Source organism: Astyanax mexicanus, chromosome 20, assembly GCF_023375975.1.
Source record: "Astyanax mexicanus isolate ESR-SI-001 chromosome 20, AstMex3_surface, whole genome shotgun sequence".
Taxonomy (NCBI): Eukaryota; Metazoa; Chordata; class Actinopteri; order Characiformes; family Acestrorhamphidae; genus Astyanax; species Astyanax mexicanus.
Window position 1 is genome coordinate 26,617,614 of NC_064427.1, and position 23,553 is coordinate 26,641,166.

At 37.8% G+C, this 23,553-nt stretch overlaps 1 protein-coding gene and 1 long non-coding RNA gene across 5 annotated transcripts in view; one reads left to right on the plus strand and one right to left on the minus strand.

Annotated features, from left to right (window-relative positions):
- Positions 1-23,553, plus strand: part of LOC125784859 (uncharacterized) — a 368,340-nt gene that overhangs the window by 45,469 nt on the left and 299,318 nt on the right. The gene's annotated exons all lie outside the window — the stretch shown is intronic.
- cdc42se2 (CDC42 small effector 2) overlaps positions 1-23,553 on the minus strand; it is a 58,328-nt gene that overhangs the window by 23,963 nt on the left and 10,812 nt on the right. Inside the window, exon 1 of one of the 3 annotated variants that reach the window (XM_049468818.1) lies at positions 21,868-21,952. The exons of 1 other annotated variant lie outside the window; for it this stretch is intronic. The gene's annotated coding sequence lies outside the window, so the exon portion shown is untranslated. Of the gene's footprint in view, positions 1-9,145; positions 9,281-21,867; positions 21,953-23,553 lie in introns of those variants that run through there. One more of the 3 variants, XM_022665574.2, reaches the window with a different exon arrangement.

The window sequence follows — 23,553 nt, forward strand, 5'->3', positions numbered from 1 at the left end:
GTTGGGTGGTGTAGTGGATAACAACACTGCTTCAGAATTGGGTCACAGCATGGCTGACTGCAGAATTCTGAGCTGGACATAAGTTTGAGTATCGAAACCCACAGCCTTGTGATCAATAACCCTGTTCTCTAACCACGCCCCTAAACCTGTCCTTCAAAACAGATTACAGACATCCTGAAAACAAAAAAAGGGGAGTAGACAGGTGTTCACTGCAAACACCTAGCTCCAGCAGCCGCCTTCTGCTTTCAGCGCTTCACACCATCAGTGTTAATTAGGGGCTGGTTCCGTCTGCAGCTTTAAAGGCAAATTAATTGGTGTTGATGTCCATTACTGTGTAATTATACTAATATGTACCTTCACATGAGCCTGCAGGGGGACGGCCTCCTGGAAAACAGGAGCCCATTCACTACTTACAGGGGGCTTTTTTACGACTTGCTGGATTTGTGCCATGACACACACACACACTTACACACACACTCTCACAGCTTTATTTTTTAGCATTAGCTTAAGCCTGCTGAGCCTACTGAGGCTGCATAGAAAAGGTTATGATCGTCACTGGAAAACATATGAACTGTTTACAGTAAATCCAGTAAAATGTTTAGGGTGTAAATATGCATCTGTAACACGTCTTAAACCTGTCACTGTTAACTTTAAACGGCTGTTCTGTTTGACAACAAATTACAGAAATAATTAGTTTAAATAACAGTAAATTCTTTGTTAAAGATTTAGGTTTATAGGATAAACACTATCCTACCAACAGTATTAGAAGTGTATGTAAACTAATAATCATAATTAAGCATTACCTCAGGGGATGGCTTGGAAATGCCCACACCTGTATAAGTTGTTAGGTGTTGTCTTGTGAATAAGGCTAAAAAAAGTCGAATTTGAGCAAACATATGATCCACAGTGTCAGGGAATACATCAATGAAGGCATTACCACCCACAGTGGACAGCACAGTAGGTATCAATGATGTCATTGTAAACACTAGTGTTTAAAGCAGTATAAAATAAGAATTGGTATTTCTTGTTCTAAGCTGGGAATTGTAGTTTGTGCTTTGTGTCACACTCAAATGACGTGCTTTACACATGCATTTCTGAACAAGCTGGCAGATAAAGATCTGGACATGAAAGTAAAAAAAAAAAATCATGTAGAATCATGTGCAGTACAGTATTATTACCGGGCAAATACATTACATGGTTCTCAAAAGCATTGTCCTGCTCACTTCACCAGAGTTGCATAGTGCAGTTTCTAGTATGCCAAAACCACAGAAGCAATGAAATGATAGCAGAGATATCCTCCCTTTAAAATCCTTATAAAGTCATTGTTAAGTCATTGTTAGGGTAAAATGCTACAGAATATTAAATTATTTAAATTATAAATGTATTCCATCTTCCACATCTTTACACGACACTAGAAAAAAAATGCTTTCAATTCTTTTCTCTCTTCTCAATTTGAGCACATTAGAAATCATTCAGGCACCTTGCCTGCTTCAGTACCCTGTCAGACCTCTGTCTCATTACATCGTAAACAGGAAGCGCATCAATAATGCAGCGCCGGGCCAGCACAGAGACACACACACTCACACACTCCTCAGCACAGGAACGTGATGGATGAGAGCTCACTGCACACATCTACTCCACTCCCCAACAGCAGCACATACACACCACGACTTCAGAACCTGGCTGCTGAAGCATGAACACATACTATTAGCTCACAATAAAAAAGCATGGATACACCCAAACAGCGTGGGGCTCTGACAGAATCTGAGATGAATATATTATCCAAAGATACTGTGTCATAGTACATATAATGTATATAATGTAATAAAATAACAGGCCTAATACTCTTATACTGATTACTGACTTACTTTAATATCATTTTACCAACAATAACAGGGTTTTATTTCATTTTTAGGATAAAAAGCAACATTATGTAGTCAAGTTGATACTCCACTGATTTGTAACAGGAAGAATAGTAGCCTGTATCATTAATACTCAAAGGTTGGCATGCTGCTAACTGCACTGTGTAACTTTGCTAAAGTGTGATACACAACACTCAACTCAAATTATATTTCTGTAAAATCCTGTAATAGTCCTCTTCCACTTCAGTCCACATGCTTATATTACTTTCAGTGCTGGTTCTCCATCTCTCAGCTTGTCAACAAATGCATGTGCAGAGCTTGTCCTTTAAGAGTTAGTCAAAGCTCCATAATGTTGCTTTAAGTCTCTGAGCTAAAAAAAAAAACTCACACCCTGTCACGATGTTTGGATTATTTTTTTTAAAAGCATAATGTACAAATCTGTAGAGTATACTTCTTTGAGTGCATCTATTTATGAGAATCATGAGATCAAACATGATTCACTTCTGGATTTCTGAGGCCATAAATAAGTGTAGAAAGGCTAAATTATACAGTGATACTGAGAAGTATATCCTAAGAGATGTTCTGAGTTTCCATCAGTCAGTTTCACACTAAACATAAATAGAGGAACGAGTCCACCAATTACAGATAAGCGGCAGATGATAAACAGACAAATCCAGCAGTTAAGAGACTAAAAGTTTCAACATTTTGCGATTTTTTCGCAAATATATTAATATAAACATCGAGAAGTATTTGTTGCCCCAGTGAGTTTGTTGACCCTAGGTTAAGGGTGCAAAAATAACTACATTTCTGGGATTATTACTTTATTGTAGGGGTGTCAGAAATGATTAGATAAATCACTACAGAACTCTGTGATTATTCGCGATCTCATCTATCTAATGGGTATTTATATGTAAAAAAAAAGAACCAGTGTATGATTGTCAAAATTGTATTAGATTTATATTAGTGGTGTCAATCACTTAACTTTTATTTTATTTTATTAATCACAACAATATTCTTTGAATAATCATGATTAGTTTTTAAATACTGGTACAACTCTATATTTTTTGGAAGAGGACGAAAAAATATATATAATAGTAATGTATAGCCCTGTATTTATTGCATTATAATATCTTAGGGTAGTTTGATGATTGATGATAAATAAGAAAAGAGTTTAACAGAGAGCTTTAATTGATTAAATAAACACTCGTGTAGCTCCATATTCCACATCTTGGAAAGAAAAAACATGCCATCAGCTGTGTGTGTGTGTGTGTGTGTGTGTTTGTAAGAGAGGGAAAGAGAGACAGAGATGGAGAGAGCATAATATTTCAGCATATATAAATCTATGTCACTAAATAAAACCGCTAACATCACCAGAATCTGTACACTTTGTCACGTGATTAATTTCTGGGAAAAAACATGTAAGCGACGACAACCCTATATTATTGTAAAAATATTGCAATATGACATGCTACCTAAAGCGTCTTTTAACAACCATAAAACAACTAAAATTCATTAAGATAGGCTTCCACACACTCACATACACCATTTCCCAAATATGTGTATCATAGCACAGTCCAACAATTATACAGTATGTCGTCCAAGTCTAAGCATGCATCTGACACATCACGGGAAATAACGAAGCCATCAGGTACATTTCTTTCACTTGAAAAAGCCCAGCGTTTACAGCAGCCTTCCCAGCAGGCCCTTTCACTACTCCCCGCCTACACCCACTGCAGACGCGTAGCGCGAGTCAGGAAACTGCTGTACGCTCAGAAAAGCCACTGTGGTATGTGGGAGTCGTTACTGTTCAGTGTCCTGAGCTCCAGCTATTAATCCTGTGAACGACACTCACAGGCCAGCGTGAGGTGGTCGTCGGGGGAGGTGGGGGAGCATTACTCGAGCACACCTCCACACACAGGCCACGCTGCCCTGCACTCCAGAGCTGAAACTCAATCATTCTCCCTCATTAAAGCTCCATTCACAGGCCAGAGCACTTGGAACGTGCTCTTTCAAACCGTAAGCAGGTGCAGTGCACACCTGCCCCACATAAAAATACTACAGGAGGGGGGAAAATGACCCTGTTCGTTGGAGAGCATACCTCTGAGTGTGAGCAGAGATGGGTCATTTGTCAGGACCCTCTGTGTCTCTATACTCTCAGGCTTGTCTCAGAGCCAGAGAACAAAGGGAAGAAGGGGTGTAAATCTCTGTTAATCCTACCTTCAGACAATACACTCTTCACAAAAAAGACAGAGTTGCACCTAGAAGGAAGATAAAAGTTATCAGGAAAAACAAATGATAAAAATGTAAACTAGTATGGCTAAAATACAGTACAGTCCAAAAGTTTGGACACACTTTCTCTTTTTCAATGCGTTTTCTTTATTTCCATGACTACATTGTAGATCATTACTGAAGGCATCAAAACTATGAACAAACGCATGTGCAGTTATGCACTTAACAAAAAAATGGTATAAAAATTATATTCTAGTTTCTTCAAAATAGCCACCCTTTGCTTTGATTACTGCTTTGCACATTCTTGGCATCATTCTCTCAATGAGCTTCAAGAGGTGGCCACCTGAAATGGTTTTCCAACAGTCTTAAAGGAAGGAGTTCCCAGAGGTGTTTAGCACTTTGCCTTTACTTTGTGGTCCAGCTCACACCAAACCATTTGGATTGGGTTCAGGTCCGGTGACTGTGGAGGCCAGATGTGTTCCTTAATAGTTTTGATGCCTTCAGTGAGAATCTACAATGTAAATAGTCATGAAATAAAGAAAAATGCACTGAATGAGAAGGTGTGTCCAAACTTTTGGCCTGTACTGTATAAAGCGCATGTGTAACACAACATGTCAGACATCTCGACATGGAGTTGTAGAGGTTTCTAATGGTGTCTTTTAACAATCCATTCCATACAGCTCAAATATTTTCATACAGGCCCTACAGATTTTGCCATATGGGTAGAGTGCTGATAGCATGTCCAATAGCATCCCACATATTTTCATTTAGGGGTAGATCTAGAAAAAAAAAACAATACAGCATTTACTTTTTGGAGTTGGACCTAAAAGCCACACAGGAATCAAAGCGCCAACCTTGTATTCAAGAGCCCAGTGCTATAACCACTGATGATATGATCACACACCTGTTATTGATTACACACACTTTAGGCATTTACACACATTTACACTTTGCCAACAGGTATATTGCCAACCTTTCTATTGCATACATAGAGTTATCTCTTGAGCTTAGCCTATTATCCTGATTTTCTTGCTATAAATATGAACCAATTCTCAATAATGGTATGTCATCTGACTCCATGATTAACAAAATGCAAGTATGTAAGCAGTAAATGGCTCTTTTCAGTCAAGTCACAAATGCACCAAGTACCAAGTACTTTGGAGTTGGACTTAAGAGCCCAACGGTAACAACTTGGTAAACCGAGGATCACCAATTTGACTATAGTGAATGGATTAATTTCTACATACCTAGTAGGATGGATCAGGATCATCCAAAACCTCAAAAGTCAAAAACAATCTACAGTCCAATCCAAGTGTTTTTGGGTCCAGGTATTGAACCCACAATCCTGTGATCAGTAACCCAGCACTGTAATTTACATATCACTCTTAACACTGATCCACTGGTTCATTGTTACATCCCTGGTAGTCTCCCAGACTTCTGCTCTGACTGAGTCTGATACTTTAATAAGTGAACCACTGCTGGCTTAACTTCACCTCAGCATACCTCACATATGTGCCTTTGGGACAACCTCTATTACCCTCAAAGATAATATGTTCTAAACAGTCAAACATCAACAGAGAGCAAGTCAATACAGAAAGTCTTACATTCCTACTGTCTGAGAGTCAAAAATGTGTTGTGCAAATTGCATCATGGCCTTCAGCTAGCTGCAGGTTCGGCAGTTAAACTTAGATGGAGGTCACAAGTGTCAAGTTCCCAATGTAGCAGCAAGCACTGTAGCAACTTGCACATTTACTGAGCCCTTTATTAGTAACCCTATACTAATATTGGGTATAGGCTTACTTTTGCTTTCCAAATAGCCTCAACTATGGCTGGACAATATATTGTTTTGGGTTTATCAACATTGCACTGTGCACATACGGACACATTATCATATTGCAAGATATGCAAAGTCAAATTTTAAAAATACACGTCATGCTACATGCTACTTGCTTGATTAAAAAAAAAAAAAAGCACTGTTCTGATGTTCCGAGGCAGGTTATACTGACCAATAAAGGGTTTTATTAATATTATGACATGTGCTATCATTTATTTGTGGAGAAATCTTGTTAAAATTGACAAAAATGTATATTGTAGAACAACAACATATTACAATATCAATTTGTTCCAATATCGTACAGTCCTAACATCAAGTCTTCAAGGAAATAATTTCTCCTGTCATGCTCTCCTGCCTCTAAAACTCTAATAACTACAATCCCTATAATTCACCTTCCACAGAAACCTCAGTCATGTGCCCACCTTCAACCAATAATGGACAATTCTTATGGTCTCAGTCTCCAGAGTTCTGATCACACACACCTGTTGGTCTTTACACATACTTTAGTCATTTGTGCTTTCTGTATATCGTTGTGTCCAATGAAAAACAAGTATCTCAATTTTTTGTCAATTTTCGTTTATTAAATAATTTGAACAAACTGTCTCTTACACTGTTCCAAAATTCTTGATGAACGAACCAATAGAAATAACTAAAAATGACCTAAAATAAAAATTTTTTACATTGACTTACATTGAAAGTTTAGAAGGTTTTGTCTCTCTCCTGTAAAGTTGCTGTTTTGGAGATGCTTGTTTTTCATTGGGCAGCAATGATATACAGTATCTGTTTGTTTGAAATTTCATGTTGCGAGTTTCGCAATTTACCACATCACAAAGATCTACCAGTAGATTCAGATCCTGGGACTGGGAAGACAAATTGAGAATGCTAAAGTCATCGTCACGATTATGACACCAGTTTAAGCTTTGTGATACTTCGACTTCAGCTTTGTGATATGGTCTATCACTTTACTGGATCAGATGATGGGTAAACTGTGTCCATTAAGGGATACACATGGTCAGCAACAAGTTAAATGTAAGTACATGTTCTGAATGAAGAGGCAATGTTTGACTAATATGTCAGCTTGAGAATACTAACTATATTAGTTTGAGACTAACCATTTAAAAAATTGTGAATCAGTCCAGGCTCCTCTAGGCTTTTGGACGTTTCTAAATATACAGTAGTAGATGTCACAATGGCTGTATTGAAGCATGCTTTGTTATAATTCAGTCTAAAATGAACATGTTCTGTTGATAATGTGGAAAATGAACAGAAAGTGAGCCCAAAAACATTCTGACAGCAATCCAACACCATATCTCTATGGACTTATGCAGGGCGTCAAGTGTGCCATTCATCCGACCAGAGACCATCCTGCGCAGTCAAGCCTCACATCCTGGGCTTTGAAGAGAGGCTTTGTGGGCTGTGCCGGGTCTCAGACACATGGGCCAAATATGTATGGAAATGAGTTCTGGAGCAGAGCTGTTCCCTGTGCTCAAGCCTCCTCAGCTAAATTTAGCCCCCGTTTCCGTCTCCTTTGATTTATCCACTGATTTGACTGCATCTGATTCCTCCTCACTTTCTTCTTCCATCCTGGACTAATCTAGATAAAATATGCCTGCAGTTCAGATCGGATATTGATGCTTTGGCTGAGTATGAAAGACGAAATGGACCCCCAGAAATACAGTGCCTGACCCTAAACCACCTCAAGTAGTTAATAAAGGATTAGAGCGCTTAGAGCCAAATGAGGGAAAATAAATCAGTCTTCAGTAGCCATATAAAACTGACTAACTACTAGGGAGTAGACAGCATGGTTAAAATGTGATACACAATATACAGCTCTGGAAAAAATTAAGAGACCACTTCAGTTTCTGAATCAGTTTCTCAGATTTTCCTATGTATAGGTATATGTTTAAGTAAAATGAACATTGTTGTTATATTCTATAAACTACAGACAACATTTCTCCCAAATTCCAAATAAAAATATAGTCATTTAGAGCATTTATTTGCAGAAAATGAGAAATGGCTGAAATAACAAAAAGATGCAGAGCTTTCAGACCTCAAATAATGCAAAGAAAACAAGTTCCTGTTTATAAAGTTTTAAGAGTTCAGAAATCAGTATTTAGTGGGATAACCCTGGTTTTTAATCACAGTTTTCATGCATCTTGGCATGTTCTCCTCCACTAGTCTTACACACTGCTTTTGGATAACTTTATGCCACTCCTGGTGCAAAAATTCGAACAGTTTAGCTTGGTTTGGTGGCTTGTGATCATCCATCTTACTCTTGATTATATTCCAGAGATTTTCAATTTGGGAAAATCAAAGTAACTCATCAGTTTTAAGTATATACATCACTATATCAAAATATAAAAATAAACCCTGTATTGTGATACGTATCATATCACCAAATTCTTGCCAATACGCAGCCCTATTGACTACCAAAGAAATATGAGCCTGTGGTTTGCCTAAAAGAGCTTTCTAGCATTCTAGCAATCGAGCAGAGTTTCTGCTTCTGGGCTTGGATGACTCACATCCAGAAGATATTCAAATTTAACAAAGAAAATGATCGACAAAATAGGTCCATTTCTTTCTCTGAGCACAGCTCAAACACACCATGAACCCCACGTTCCATCAGTGCACAAAAGATCCCCAAGACATTCATTCATTCATTCACTCACTCATTGTCCATGTGGGAGTAGAAGAGGAGAGGGACAGTTCATCACTCAGACCATGAATGGGCGACCGGCCCAAGACACATTAGTGAGTGCTGGGCTAGGAACGGCACTCAATTGCCCCTGAAGGATGAGGAGACGGAAGAATTCTTTCCTGGACGGACTGGATGTGGGGATGGATGCAGCAGAGATACAGTACACGCAGAGAGGCCTATTAGTGGTGAACCACAGCGGAGAGCAGTCCGGGTGAAAGGAGATTTTCCACACAAGAGGACTACCACTGTGCGACTATGAGACCAAAGGCAAAGGAGCCTGAGCGATGCATCCTACAGATAACCCTTCAGGCTCGGGTCGCACCGCAGGATCTTCACAAAGGGGGCTCGGAATTAGTGTCACGTATAAAGTGTCGCAGATGATGATGCTCCACCAGAGATACTGTTATGTCTGGAACTCTGACAAGATCAAACAACTCCTGACTGCCAGACAAAACACTACAAAAACCAAAACAACTCAAAACAACAAGCAAGCAAAAAGCAGACAAAACGAACACTACTCACCCTCCACAACCGAACCAGGACTGTTTAGTGGCAGGTTGCGTGCAGCTCCAGTATACGAGGGGGCTAAGGAGCGCCAGGCTCCGAGTGCGCTCCGCTCTGCAGGAGGCCTTTGTCTCTCACTCAGTTACGGATCAGTGGGCAAGCGGCATTCACCCGCTCCATCACTAACACCCCCCCCCCCCCCACCCCCTCCCAAACCAATCCCCCGCGCTCCTGCACGCTCCTGCGCTAAGTCCCGCCCATAGCCCCGCCTTCCAATCATGATCCACAGGCACACTGGAGGCACACTGGATGCTGTTTATGTAAGCGGCACTATCCTCCCACTCTGAGAGAGCTCTCCACAAATCGACCGTCTCTTGCATAACTGCTGCAGTGATGAGAAACATTCGAAAATCCAAATCCAATGATTTTTCTCCTTCAAAAAACACCCCTAATCCTTCACACAGCTCCACATAATAGCATTACAGCATTACTTTACAGCTCGCTTTCTGTTGTTAGTCCAAAACAGTTTCAGATTTACCCCTCCAATATCCACTATAACACACTGAACTATGCATTTAACCTTTGATAACCTCTTAAAATAACTGCAGATACATATTATTTGATTAGTAGTAGAGGCTGACATATAATAACATACACAATAATAACGTTATAATCGTTAAAATTATGAAAAAATCCATATAATGATAATAGCTAGATAATCATTTTCTAGCAATATGTCTATAAAGAAGTCATATTTTTATTTGCTTTGCTTGTACTTTATTTTTGTAAATTTTGTCTAAATTGTTATATTGCAGTTTATATGCATGCAAAAATATTTTAAAATGTAGTATTCTGATTCGGGGTGGGCAATATGGCCTTAACATAATAGCATGATTTTTATGGTACTTTTGCAATAACAATATTCTTGGCATTATGACAAAACAATAAAAAAATATTTTAGTAATTTCAAAAATATACTACTAAAAATATACTACTGCAATAATTTATGCAGTATAACAGTTTTAAATCTGTACACTTTTGTTATTTTTGTAAACAACACTACCTTAGCAAGACTTTATTTATTTGTTTTTTTGTTACACTATATTAATTTGTTACATTATATATTTTGCTCTATTCTTATTATTTATTTCAAAGTTAAAGTTTTGTTAAGTTTTTTTTTAGTTTCTGATGAATGTTTAAAACTTTCATCATTACACTAAATAACATTTTTACAATTTACTATCTTTTTATTGCAGTGGTAAGTTCTTGAAATGAATACTTTAATATTTTTGAATGTTTTGTCATATTGCCATGAAAAACATTTTCCAAAAATATCTTATTATTTTAGGGTCATACCATACCATACTCTTAATTTAAAGAAATCTGAAGAAAAAAATCTTATTCAGCAGCTCTTACTAATACTTACAGTGGGCCTACATATTATTATCCATTCTGTTTTACAGGGGCACAAAGAAAAGCTTTAAAGAAACAGTAAAAAGATAAAAGAGGACAGAAATCCCAGGTCAGTAGAAACGTCTGATCAGAATGTGGAAACATAAATCCTTTATTTTCCTTCAGAAGGGGAAAACCCTTCCTGTTGCCAGGCACATTTAGCAGCAGCGCTAAATGGGACAACTGCCCGTCTTGTTGCTGGAGGCCGGCCTTCAACAATTTCTCCATCCAAGGGCTTGTTGCCAAGGCACCCAGTAGCCATTGAGGAAGGGGGTTTGTAAGGCATCACAATAGAGCCCACCATAGCACACCCACCCCTTAAAACGAGTCTAGCGGCGATTGGAAGGCTTGCTTAGCTTAACCCGCAATTTCCATACAAATGGGTCACACACTGTGACAGCTGCATGTTTCAGCACAGGAAAACACAAAGCAAAAACATTGAAAAACTAGCAATTAAAACATTTAATTCTGATTTAATTATGATCAATCAAAAATGCTGAAGAATGAGATGAGAAAGTAGGGGTAAACCTGTAAAGTGTTAGTTATTAAATTTAATACATATTTTAGCATGAATAAAAAGTAATATACCTTCTGAACTTAGAAAGAAATTTTGACAAATGGCTAATACCTCACTAATACCTCACTAATACTTCACTAGGCTCAGTAGAAAGAGTGAATTATGGGAGACAAACTTGTTAAAATGATTAATTTGTGTTAAAAAAAACATGTTAAATTTACCATATTAATAAGCTATGGAGCACTTACTCTAATTATACAGTAAGAAATTCATGTGTTACTTATTGTTATACTTTATCCCTCATATTTATTTTTGTACATTTATTTTTCACTTGCTCATTATGTATATGGCTATGAATCATTTAGGAGTAATTGTAGTTTTTGCTACTCTGTTATACTTTCTTTCTTCTGTTTATAAATCAGTAAACAGGGCAATATATTATCTTTGTAGTAAAACGAGCTGTAGTTTAATTCTCATAATATGCCCAGAAAATGCTCACAGTAAAATTAATTAAAGCTAATGCTAAAATCTCATTAATCTGACCTCTACATCAGTATATACACCACCCATACACATCCGTAAGCAATTCTTAAGTAAGTCTATTAACAAACCTCCTTGATAGTACATTGTGTCCTTTATAGTGCTTTGTGCAGATGCAGCACTTTTCACAGGCCTCGTTTGCGGCAGGGGGGCTTAAGGCTACCATATGGCACAAACGTAATGTTCTAATCTTTCACAAGACGGCAAGAAGAGCCAGTAAATCACTCTTACGTAACACAGGTTACGCACTCGTAGAATATATGGCTAATGATAAATGATGCTTGTTGTAAAACAGGCGTGTTACAATGACAACAGCAATAAGCTCTGATCAAATCATCAACAGTGATCTAATAAAGAAAAGGAAGAAAAGCAGGATGATATAAATCATCAGATTTACACTGCAGAAAGCATCACAGCCCCGAGGACCCAGCTAAGATTTGCACTGTTCTCCGCAGTGTCTGCTTTAGTGATTTGAATTGTAAATGGAAAGGCGTAAAATGAGGTCACTTTTTGCTGCGATGTAACCCTGCTATGGAACTTTTTTTTGGCACAATTAGACTGGAATAGTGAACATCATTCATTCATTCATTCTTTTTAATTCACACATCTTTCTGGGAGCAGCAGTGCGTCTGGCAAAAAGCCGTGCGCTCCTAGGCCCGCCACAATCAGCCGCATTGGAGAGGAGCACTGTGGCAGTACAGTACTCATTATACAGCTCCTCACAAAGCAGCCTGGCCATCTGCACTGGCCTCAATGCTCTTCCTCTCACTTCCCCTGTTCTACAGCCTGCCAAACCAGGGATAGGGAACCCTCTCTGTTCCCTCCATCCTCATCCGTCAGTGTTCAGTCCAGTGATTCTGACCTGCTTTCCTCCTTCCTAATTCATTTCTCTCTCTCTGCCTGCCTGCCTGCCTGAGTTTCTCCCCCTCTCTCTTTTCTCTCTCTCTCTCTCTCTCTCTCTCTCTCTCTCTCTCTCTCTCTCTCTCTCTCTCTCTCTCTCACACAGACACACAGTTACAGGAATATATACAATTTCTCATCCAACTCCATGTATCCCTACTGTGTATATCCTGGAAGGAAATCCAATCTTCTCTTTCTAAACCCGACAGGGGTTTTGTTTTTATTCTCTTCATCTTCTCCTATTTCTGTCTATCCTACACGCTGCTGCTGTCTTTTTGGAACACGAAATCTTTCCATATTCCAGTTAGAATTTTTCACAGATCTTATAAAGCACAGCAGCCTGCCACATCATCTGCCCACAGTCAAATAACACACACTAAGCATTCAGTTACCGGTATTCTAATTCATATATTATTACTACATACTGGGGTGAGCAAAGTGGCCCTAAAAAAAATTGGCGATATTTTCCAGTGTTTTTGCAATAACAATATTCCGGGAGATATGACATAACATTAAATAAAAAATAAAAAATATACACTACTGCAACAAAATGAATATTACATAGGATGAAAGAGAGAGACGGAGATACAGACAGAGAATAAAAACACAAATTATATATTGACTTATATATAACAATAACTACATACCAGTCAGGAAAAAAATAAGAGACCATTTAAAAATGAGTTTCTATTATTTTTCTTTGATTTCTTCAAATTAAAAACCTCTGGAATATAAACAAGAGAAAGATGAATAATCACAAGCCATCAAACCAAGCTGAACTGCTTGAATTTTTGCACCAGGAGTAAAGGCATAAAGTTATCCAAAAGCAGTGTGTAAGACTGGTGGAGGAGAACATGCCAAGATGCATGAAAACTGTGATTAAAAACCTTGGTTATTCCACCAAATGTTGATTTCTGAACTTTAGACATTTCTCATTTTCTGCAAATAAATGCTGTAAATGACAATATATTTATTTGGAAGAAATGTTGCTTCTAGAATAAAACAAAAATGTTTATCATTTTACTCAAACATATACCTATAAATAGCTAAATCAGAGAAACTGATTCAGAAACTGAAGTATTTTTTTCCCAATGTAGTCATATAACAAAAATAGCTATGTGACCAATATAGATATATAACAATGTATAATGTACAATGTTATACAGTTGTGGTCAAAAGTTTACATACACTTGTAAAAAAACATAATGTTATGGCTGTCTTGAGTTTTCAATAAGTTCTACAACTCTTATTTTTCTGTGATAGAGTGATCGGAACACATACATGTTTGTCACAAAAAACAGTCATAAAATTTGGTTCTTTCATAAATTTATTATGGGTCTGCTGAAAATGTCACCAAATCTGCTGGGTCAAAAATATACATACAGCAACATTAGTATTTGGTTACATGTCCCTTGGCCATTTTCACGGCAACTAGGCGCTTTTGGTAGCCATCCACAAGCTCCTGGCAAGCTTCAGGTCGAATGTTTGACCACTCTTCTTGACAGAATTGGTGCAGTTCAGCTAAATGTGATGGTTTTCTTGCATGAACCCGTTTCTTTAGCACTGTCCACATGTTCTCAATGGGGTTTAAGTCAGGACTTTGGGAAGGCCATTCTAAAACCTTAATTCTAGCCTGGTTTAGCCATTCCTTTACCACTTTTGATGTGTGTTTTGGGTCATTGTCTTGTTGGAACACCCAACTGCGCCCAAGACCCAACCTTCGGGCTGATGGTTTTAAGTTTTCCTGCAGAATTTGGAGGTAATCCTCCTTCTTCATTATCCCATTTACTTTCTGCAAAGAACCAGTTCCACTGGCAGCAAAACATCCCCAGAGCATAATACTACCACCACCATGCTTGACAGTAGGCATGGTGTTCCTGGGATTAAAGGCCTCACCTTTTCTCCTCCAAACATATTGCTGGGTTTTGTGGCCAAACAGCTCAATTTTTGTTTCGTCTGACCAGAGAACTTTCCTCCAGAAGGTTTTATCTTTGTCCATGTGATCAGCAGCAAACTTCAGCCGAGTCTTAAGGTGCCTTTTCTGGAGCAAGGGCTTCTTTCTTGCACGGCAGCCTCTCAGTCCATGGCGATGTAAAACACGCTTGACTGTGGAGACTGACACCTGTGTTCCATCAGCTTCCAAATCCTTGCAGACCTGCTTCTTGGTGATTCTTGGTTGACTCTTGACCATCCTGACCAATCTCCTCTCGGCAGCATGTGATAGCTTGCGTTTTCTTCCTGATCGTGGCAGTGACACAACTGTTCCATGCACTTTATACTTGCGTATAATTGTCTGCACAGTTGCTCTTGGGACCTGTAGCTGCTTTGAAATGGCTCCAAGTGACTTCCCTGACTTGTTCAAGTCAATAATTCGCTTTTTCAGATCCACACTGAGTTCCTTTTACTTTCCCATTGTAGCTTTTGTAGCTGAGTCTAATCACTGGGTCAAATGAGCCCTATTTAAATGGGCTCATGAGAAGTCAACAGCTGTAGTCAATCAGAATCACTTACAAGAAGTGAAGAGGCCATGACATGAAGCTAATTTGATTGACACAACTCGCTACATCACCAAAATTGACAAATTTTGTTGCTGTATGTATATTTTTGACCCAGCAGATTTGGTGACATTTTCAGCAGACCCATAATAAATTTATGAAAGAACCAAATTTTATGACTGTTTTTTGTGACAAACATGTATGTGTTCCGATCACTCTATCACAGAAAAATAAGAGTTGTAGAACTTATTGAAAACTCAAGACAGCCATAACATTATGTTTTTTTACAAGTGTATGTAAACTTTTGACCACAACTGTATATAATCATATAACTATTTAACCTATATAACTGACAGATACAGCTATTTAACAAAGTAATATATACATGACCAATATAAATACATAACAATGTAGTAATACAAGCATTCAACCATCATATCTATATGACAGATATTGCTCTAAAACAACGTAGTAAAAGTAAAAGTAACGTATATGACCAATACAGCTATTCCACTAATACAGAAGTTATTTAATCATCATAGCTATATGACCAATATTGCTATACAATAATGTACTCAGATTTAAACTCACAACAAAAAAAATGTTATAATGTTACTAATTTATGGTAATTCTCGGTGGCTCAATTCATCTTCATATTTACAATTATGACTTATCTGAGTTTAACAAGAGCAACAGTTAAGAACAGACAGTGATCTGAATCAGTAAATAGTACAATTTAGAGGTGGGCGATATGGCCCTAAAATAATATCACGATATTTCATGGTATTATCGCGATAACGATACTTTTGGCGATATGGCAAAAAAATAAAAAATACACTTCTGCAAGAAAACAAAACTTACATTTTATTATTGTATATATGGTATGATATTGCACACCTCAAACTGAGATTAAATTTTTTTTTATCAGATTTGTAACAGAAGTCAATGATCCTGAATGTTGTGATACTAATAATAATGCACTCCAAATATCTCCATATATCCAGGATTAAAGTAAATTAAATGATACTGGACAGATATAATCTGTTTTTAGTAGATATATAATGGGAAATAAGAACAGTTTTAATTTTTCTTTTGCTTAAAACAGCAAAAAACTAGTACCCTGATGTAATAATTAGGGGTGGGTGATATGGCACGATATTTCCGAATATAATATCGTTCACGATATTCAAATATGTTAACGATATTATCGCGTACGATACAATATGGCACACTCCTAGTACAATTCTGCAGAAAAAAAAACATTTTATCTAAAATCAGATGTAGATTAAAATCTAAAGAGTCTACTACACAAAGTCTAAATGATATAACATGCATTTGCATTCTGAAAATCAAAGCATATGTTCCTTTAAACAAACTGAGCACTGCATAATGCATATGTCTCTGCCTTCCCTTATTCATTACATAAGCAATAACTGTGCACTTATGTAACACCAATAACATTCTCAGCACCTTCAGAAAACTACAGTATCCCTCAGGATGAGGTGGGTGATGCTCTAAGAAAATGACATTATCAGGACATAAGAGCAGACAGACACTGCCATTAAGCTGATACAGAGGACCCATACTCCCATACAAGGTCATTCCTGTACAAGAGTCATGCTTCATATGCACACAGATCACATATCCTGCTGCAGCCTCCCTCAGCTCTCTGCCCTCGCCCTCCCAAGAAATGCCGTCAGCCCTTTTTTTGTCTGTCTGAGCTTAGCATTCTGTTTTAGCCAGACAGGGAAGTACCAAAGAAATGGAAACTAACAACAGAGAAAAAAATTGCCTCAGAGTAAATGCATAGTTCCTTAAAAACATATCAGCATATCTGCAACTACACAAGCTAACAAGATTACATATTACATGGGTAGACATTAGGACTGACTGGGATTTGTAGTCCTGTAACCTCTGTTTCTCTGCATACATTTTTATCCCCTTTACAACCTGTTGTTTAATGGTCAGGACCTCACAGGATAGACCACAACAGAGCAGGTATTATATTTTGGATGGTGGATCATCGTCATTCTCAGCTCTGCAGTGACACTGACTGTCATGGTGGTGGTTTGTTAGTAGTGTGTGTTGTGCTAGCATGAGTGGGTCAGATGCAGCAGTGCTGCTTGAGTTTTTAAACACCCCATTGCCACTGTTGGACAGAGAATATTGCATTTTTCTTTCTTTAATTTTTTTTTTTGCACCTAAAATCCTTTAATTTTCCCAAAAACATTTTAAAGTATGGACACTGTAAATGTATCATAATATTTAACATTGTACGTAAGAAGGAGATATAAATGTTTAACCCCCACAAACTATTGTTTTTAATAAAGGATGCTAAGAAACAGATACAACAAAAAGACAATATAGTCTGTTATCACAGAAGTACAAAGTCACAAAAGAGCTGAAAAAATGAAAAACAAGAAAATGCTCATAATGTTATGCCTGAACTGTGTTGTAAAAATATCTCAATATCTTTATTTCGCAACACAATCTAGTGCAGTTAGCTATGTACTATTTAAATATGTTTTTTTTATATGTGGCCCTACAAATAAATACTGATGCTTTAAAATGACTCTTCCTTAAGGTTTCGTTTCATTTAATTTCTCTGAATCATAATTTTTTTTTTGTCACTCACTGATTTTGTGCATAGGGTGCTTTCCTCATTTTGCATCAACACAAAAAACCTTGGATATTTTTGCCTAAAAAAAATCACCCACAGGAAATTCTCATCCAAGCTATTCCGGGCTGCAGGTCCCACTAGCTCTGCAGCATCTGTGTGTGATCTAACAGGAAGGCATCTGGACTCTGTCCAAAACCTCTCTTTTCCCATCGTGCCAGGGGCCACTGTGGTGACGTCATGTGCTTTTTTTCGAGCAGCTTCGTTCCAGACAAGCCGGTCATTTATGGGAGCGGAATCACAAGACGATGGAGTCACAGGGTTTCCACAGCTACACGCAGATAGCTACATGCCTGCAGACATGAATTTATGTGGCCTGTTTTGCAGAGTCTGTCTCCTGACCCTTTAAAAGAACCCCTTCTAAAAAAAAACACTCCTGCTTCAATGTTTGATGTTCCCCGGAGGCATACAAGAGCAAAAAAATGTGGATTATTTTAGATAATTCTAGATATTGTTGCCTGTACCCTGAATAGTCAGTATTTAATACAGATTCCGCTAAGAAGTCCAAGTCTTCATAGGTGTTAAGAAGTTGAATTTTGTACAGGGGAATAGTGCTTGGATTTGTCATTGAAAACGTATAACACTTGCCTTCCTGTTTTACAGATGTGGACAATTTGATGTATCCTTGCTTGGCCTTTTTTTGGAATAAAATCACACATAGATTGTAGCTAATACAGGAGGTGTGATAATACAATATGCTAATTTTTGTAGAAAATATTTTTATTAAAATATGTTTTAGCATTTTCTTATACAAAATAGTTTTGACTATATTGATAGTATTTAGAATATATTGCCAAACCCTAACGGGTAAGGGTGGTTTAACATCGGGCTGAACTACTGTGCTGTATGTTATGACTATGAAGGCGCACCCATAGACTGTGTATAGCTGGACAGAGCATCGTCCCTCAAAAGTGACGCTACCACAGGTCGGGCGCCCCCTGCTGTTCGGTTTCAGAAAGCTGTGTAACCCCACCCATCCCCATAGGTTTCAATGGCAAAACAGACAACTTTCAATCACGTTTTTTTCTAATATACTGTAATTCTACCTCCTTTATTTAAATGTAACAGCTAGTGTAACCTCTGCTTATATTGTCAAATTTTTATATCCCCACATAATTCGTTTTTTTTTTTTTAAACGTTATTCAGCTCTATTCAAAAAAGGTGTGGTTATTGTAAAAGGGCTATGGTTATGGGCGAGACCAATAACAGACCTCTGCAGCCTGTGACCGCGAGGCAGCCCTCAGGGGCGGGGTTATTCAAATGAGTAGGCTGTCTCTCCACAGTCTTTCTCCCTCCTCTGGTCTCTACTGCGCAGACTCGGGTTTCAGGATCGCCAACATGGCGGAAGATTTTGGCTTCATTTTCATTGAATGAATGGGAACAGCGACACGGCGTCCAACTTTTTTTTTGTTTCTGGGCGCACCGGATTATAAGGGGCACTATCAGTGAACGTCTATTTTCTGGTCTATTTTCATACATAAGGCGCACCAGATTATAAAGGGCACTAAGCAACAGTAGTAAGAATGCAAACTTTAAGTGAACAAGGATGTTGTTATGTTTCCCTTCTAATTCAGCAGGTCTCACAACTACGGAAGTACCTCAGTAAACAAAACTGATTCTTAAAAAAATAAAAAATAAAACCACCCTAATTGAGCGCTGGATGTTAAACTACTGATGAGATTTCTCTCCTGAAATCTATTTATTTGGGTGAGTTTATTTACAGTAAGCTTAGAATTCCAGTATATTTTCTGAGGGTGAGCCCTAGCCACGGTTAGCAAGCGCTTAGCCAGCCCCGGTTAGCTAGAAAGTCCCGGTTATCAGTGCTAGCCAGCTGTGGTTAGCGCTAGTAAATGCCACACGAAAGCGGTAAACTGAGGAACCCTGCGTGTTCCTTTGACTCAGGGAGCTATTGGCTAGCGGTTCATTCCTAGTAGCATGTTTTGACATGGTAAATACGCAGGCTACAGTCTGATATACTCAGCAACAGAGCTAGCCTTGCAGTTAACGCTAATGCTAATGCCTCTACACTCAGCCTCAGCACTGGAAAAACTTCACTGAAACTTGTTTACAACGCTGTACTTCTTCCTCTTCTTCTTCTTATTATTATCATTATTAGGCGCACTGTCCATTTTTGGAGAAATTAAAGGAAATTATGTATACCTTACAGTCTGAAAAATACGGAACAAAATTCAGCTCCATGCCCAACCACACACATATTGGTTTAGCATACTAATTACTAATCTAACCTTATTCGCTAAAGATTAACTGACCATCGTTTCCCCACAGCCAGCGTGCTCAACAGTGGCAGCTAGGCTACAACCCTACTGTCTTAAGGGACTTTAATAGGCCTGTTTGGGAAGTGACCACAGACATCTCTACTGACCCTCTAAATGAGGATCAATGACCCTCAACATCCTAAATAACAGTAATGCTAATCTCTAAATTCCCCTACCTCCTTCTTTTTTCATCTAAACCGCAGTGCTCAACAGCTAAGATACTGTATCCTTCCTGGAGGACCTGAAGGGTGCTGGTTCATTGGCACTAATGACCATCGCAGTAAGCAAAGGAGAGTATTCAAGGAAAGCTCAAGTCAGCATTAACTAGAAGAAGGTCACAGCAAATGGTCCCAGAGGTATAAGTTATAATAAACGCATTTCTGTGAAAGGAAATAATATAATATAGCTTTAAATGTGAATTTCTAAATCAGAAACTATTAGCTATAATAAGGCATTTATGTCAACTACAGAACGATGATGACTAAATTATGAACTAAGTTTGTAATGCATTATTTATTTGAGTTGATTCCCAAGAGAATCAACACTATCAACACTTAGTATTCAGCTTGCAATGATTTTTTCTTGTAAGAATAGTAGATAGATAGATAGATAAATACTTTATTGATCACTGAGGGGAAATTCTAGTAGTATAATAGAAACTAGGGCTGCAGCTATCGATTATTTTAGTAATCGAGTACTCTACTGAAAAACTTATTTGATTAATCCTTTTTCCTGTACGTGGGTGAGATAACGCAGAGTGCGTTGTCACATTAAAAGCACGAATTACCGTGCGCTGAGTTTTTTTTATTAAATAAGCGATTACTCGAGGCACAGAGAATTACTCTATCAATTTTTTTAATCAAGTAACGCGAATTACTCGAGTAATTGTTTCACCCCTAATAAAAACTGACAAATTTCTTAGTAATGAGCGCTCATGAGTTCAGTCACTACATGTGTTAGAGTACTAGACTCCAGCTGACCAGATGTTTACTTAAGACTACTCTATTCATTATGTAAAGCCTGTCAGTCACTGTCAGTCTGTTTTAAGTCTAATTTTCTTCATTTTATTACACAAACATTAACAAAGTCAAAATGACTTTGCAACAAGACTAAAACTATACATTTCTTAAGCTATATGAGCACATTGTAAAACTCACAGTAAAACTACCCAAAATCAGACACATCTGGTACTTGTGAGAACAGAAAGTAACCCAGAGCACTGGCGACGTGCAAGTACACATATGTGGTCTACACAGACATGAAAAAATGGAGGTTGCCACAACTTAGAAAAAAAAAGAACAAGATGTGCATTAATTGTTAAAATATGTGAAATCACTTCACATTTAACATTTTGGCATGTTCTATTCTGTCAATATGCATAAATTTACTACAAACAGCAAAAAAGCAAAGAGAATTTTTGGATTTTAGTTTTAGAACTTTTAAAATGTATGCAGTTTGCCTTGAGGTTTGCCTCTTGGATATTAAAAACATTTGTATTAATATTTTAGAATAATCTACATTTCTAAACACTACTACTATTTTTCCAGATTCTCAAAATCATATGAATTAATTGTTCCAAATTAAGACAAGCACAGAACTGTCACATACTAAAATCAATATACATATATATATACAATATATGTATATAAAGCAAATAGATTGTTTTATAAAAACACATTCTTTACACTTTTGAATATAGTATATTTTTGAATTCTAAGTATTTCAGAGAGTAAAAATATAGTTATTATATATATAGTTAATATGTTATATAAGTGAATATTGCATTGAATTTTTTTCTGATGTGCTGTAAGTAAAAGTTGTGCTAAGAAATGCACATTTTCTGATAAGCTGTGTTCACTACAAAGATCTAAAACAGTACCTACCTCTGACACGGGCACAGAGCAATGCAAGACAAACAACTCAATCTGTACCCCTCATACACAAACACAGAAACATGACAAACAGCTTCATGCATCTCATTTGTCTCACAGTTTGCAGGAGGTGCTGCTTTGCCACAAATGCCACCAGCACTACATATCTGCATGGCTGCTGCATTGGTACAGAGCTGTGGGGGATTTCCCAGAGCCTCATCATCACTCAACTAGATCATAATGTACTAAGCAGATTATGTCATTACTGTATCACATCTTCAGTGCAGTGATCCAGAATAGACCTGTCATGATAACTACTTCTGTTAGACGATTTACTGTCCCAGAAAGTATATTTACTTGAGGTAAATGATATCACTGTCATTTAAAGACCATTTTATTTATGAATAAAAAGTATGAGATGTTATATATTTTATGGTGGGCAGTACTGTGAATTTATGTGTCTCAATTTTAATGTTAAAAATAAAATAGTGTACACGCGCTTATTTGAAACATAACACATATGCTGTCAGTCTCATTATTCCACACATCCATATGACAGCCTAACATAGTGGGGCACTTTCCTAGAAAAGGATTAAGCTTAGTCGAGAAATATGGCTCACGTTGGGGCTGTAAGATAAATCATATTTTATTGTTATTGCAAAATGAGTTTTTACAATAAACACTTTTGAAAAATAAGGTTGGAGGCAAAGTGAGGTAGAGTATTGAAGAGCGATGTAAAGTAAGTTGAGAGAATTACACTGAGTACAGCGAGAGTGAGTTTGAATATTATTTAAGTCACTGCTATTTGCTTATACTGCTTTCTGAAATCAGAATTCACTAAATGTGCCTGGGGTAGAATGAATCAACAGGAGGCTACAACTCTGAACTGTCAGAGCATATTTCTCCAGACAGTTTCATTAAAGGAGAAAGTCGCTATTCCAACTATCTGCATGTTCAGCTCAGTTTGACTCAAGGAGCAAATCTTCATTAAGTGAGGAATGCATTACCATGGACACCAGAAAAGTTGCCAGTAATTGGCCGGCTGCTGGCTGTGGGGTTCATTGAAAGCAAGTGACTACAGTGGCTGCATCTGCGTCATGAAGGTCAACATCTACGCTGCTGATCTTTAATTTAAACCTCTGGTGGCCAGTACCTGCTCCTTAGAGGAGCCTGAGACTGACAATAGTGTGCATTTCTTAGCATGAGTAATTAGCAGGGTCTGCATACTTTAACCTGACTGTGTTTGGTATGTATGAAGGGCCATAACAGTCTGGCTCTTTTCAGAGGCAGGACGTGTGCTGACTGTTATCCAGTTGAAGGACGTTAATGCAGCAAAACTGCAGGCAGACCATTCTGTGTTGCGGGTCGAATTGAATTAGTTCAGCGCAGTAGAATTTAGTGTGGCAGTCTGGCTAGTCTGGATAAACTGACTTTGATTTCTTTACAGTAGGGGTGACAGGAACTATGGGTCACAAATGGCTATGTTCACACAGCAGATAAAACTGGCCTAAATCAGATTTTTTTTCTGTCACATGATACACACTGAATCTGATAATCAAATTGACTCAGTCCGAACAGCCAGATCGGTTTGGAGAGGGTTAGCCACGATCCTAACAACCAGTCTCGGCAGAGTTGGAGATGTTGACAAGTTGCACAAGTGAGGCAAGGATTGACTGTGTTAGCGGTGATTCTAACAGC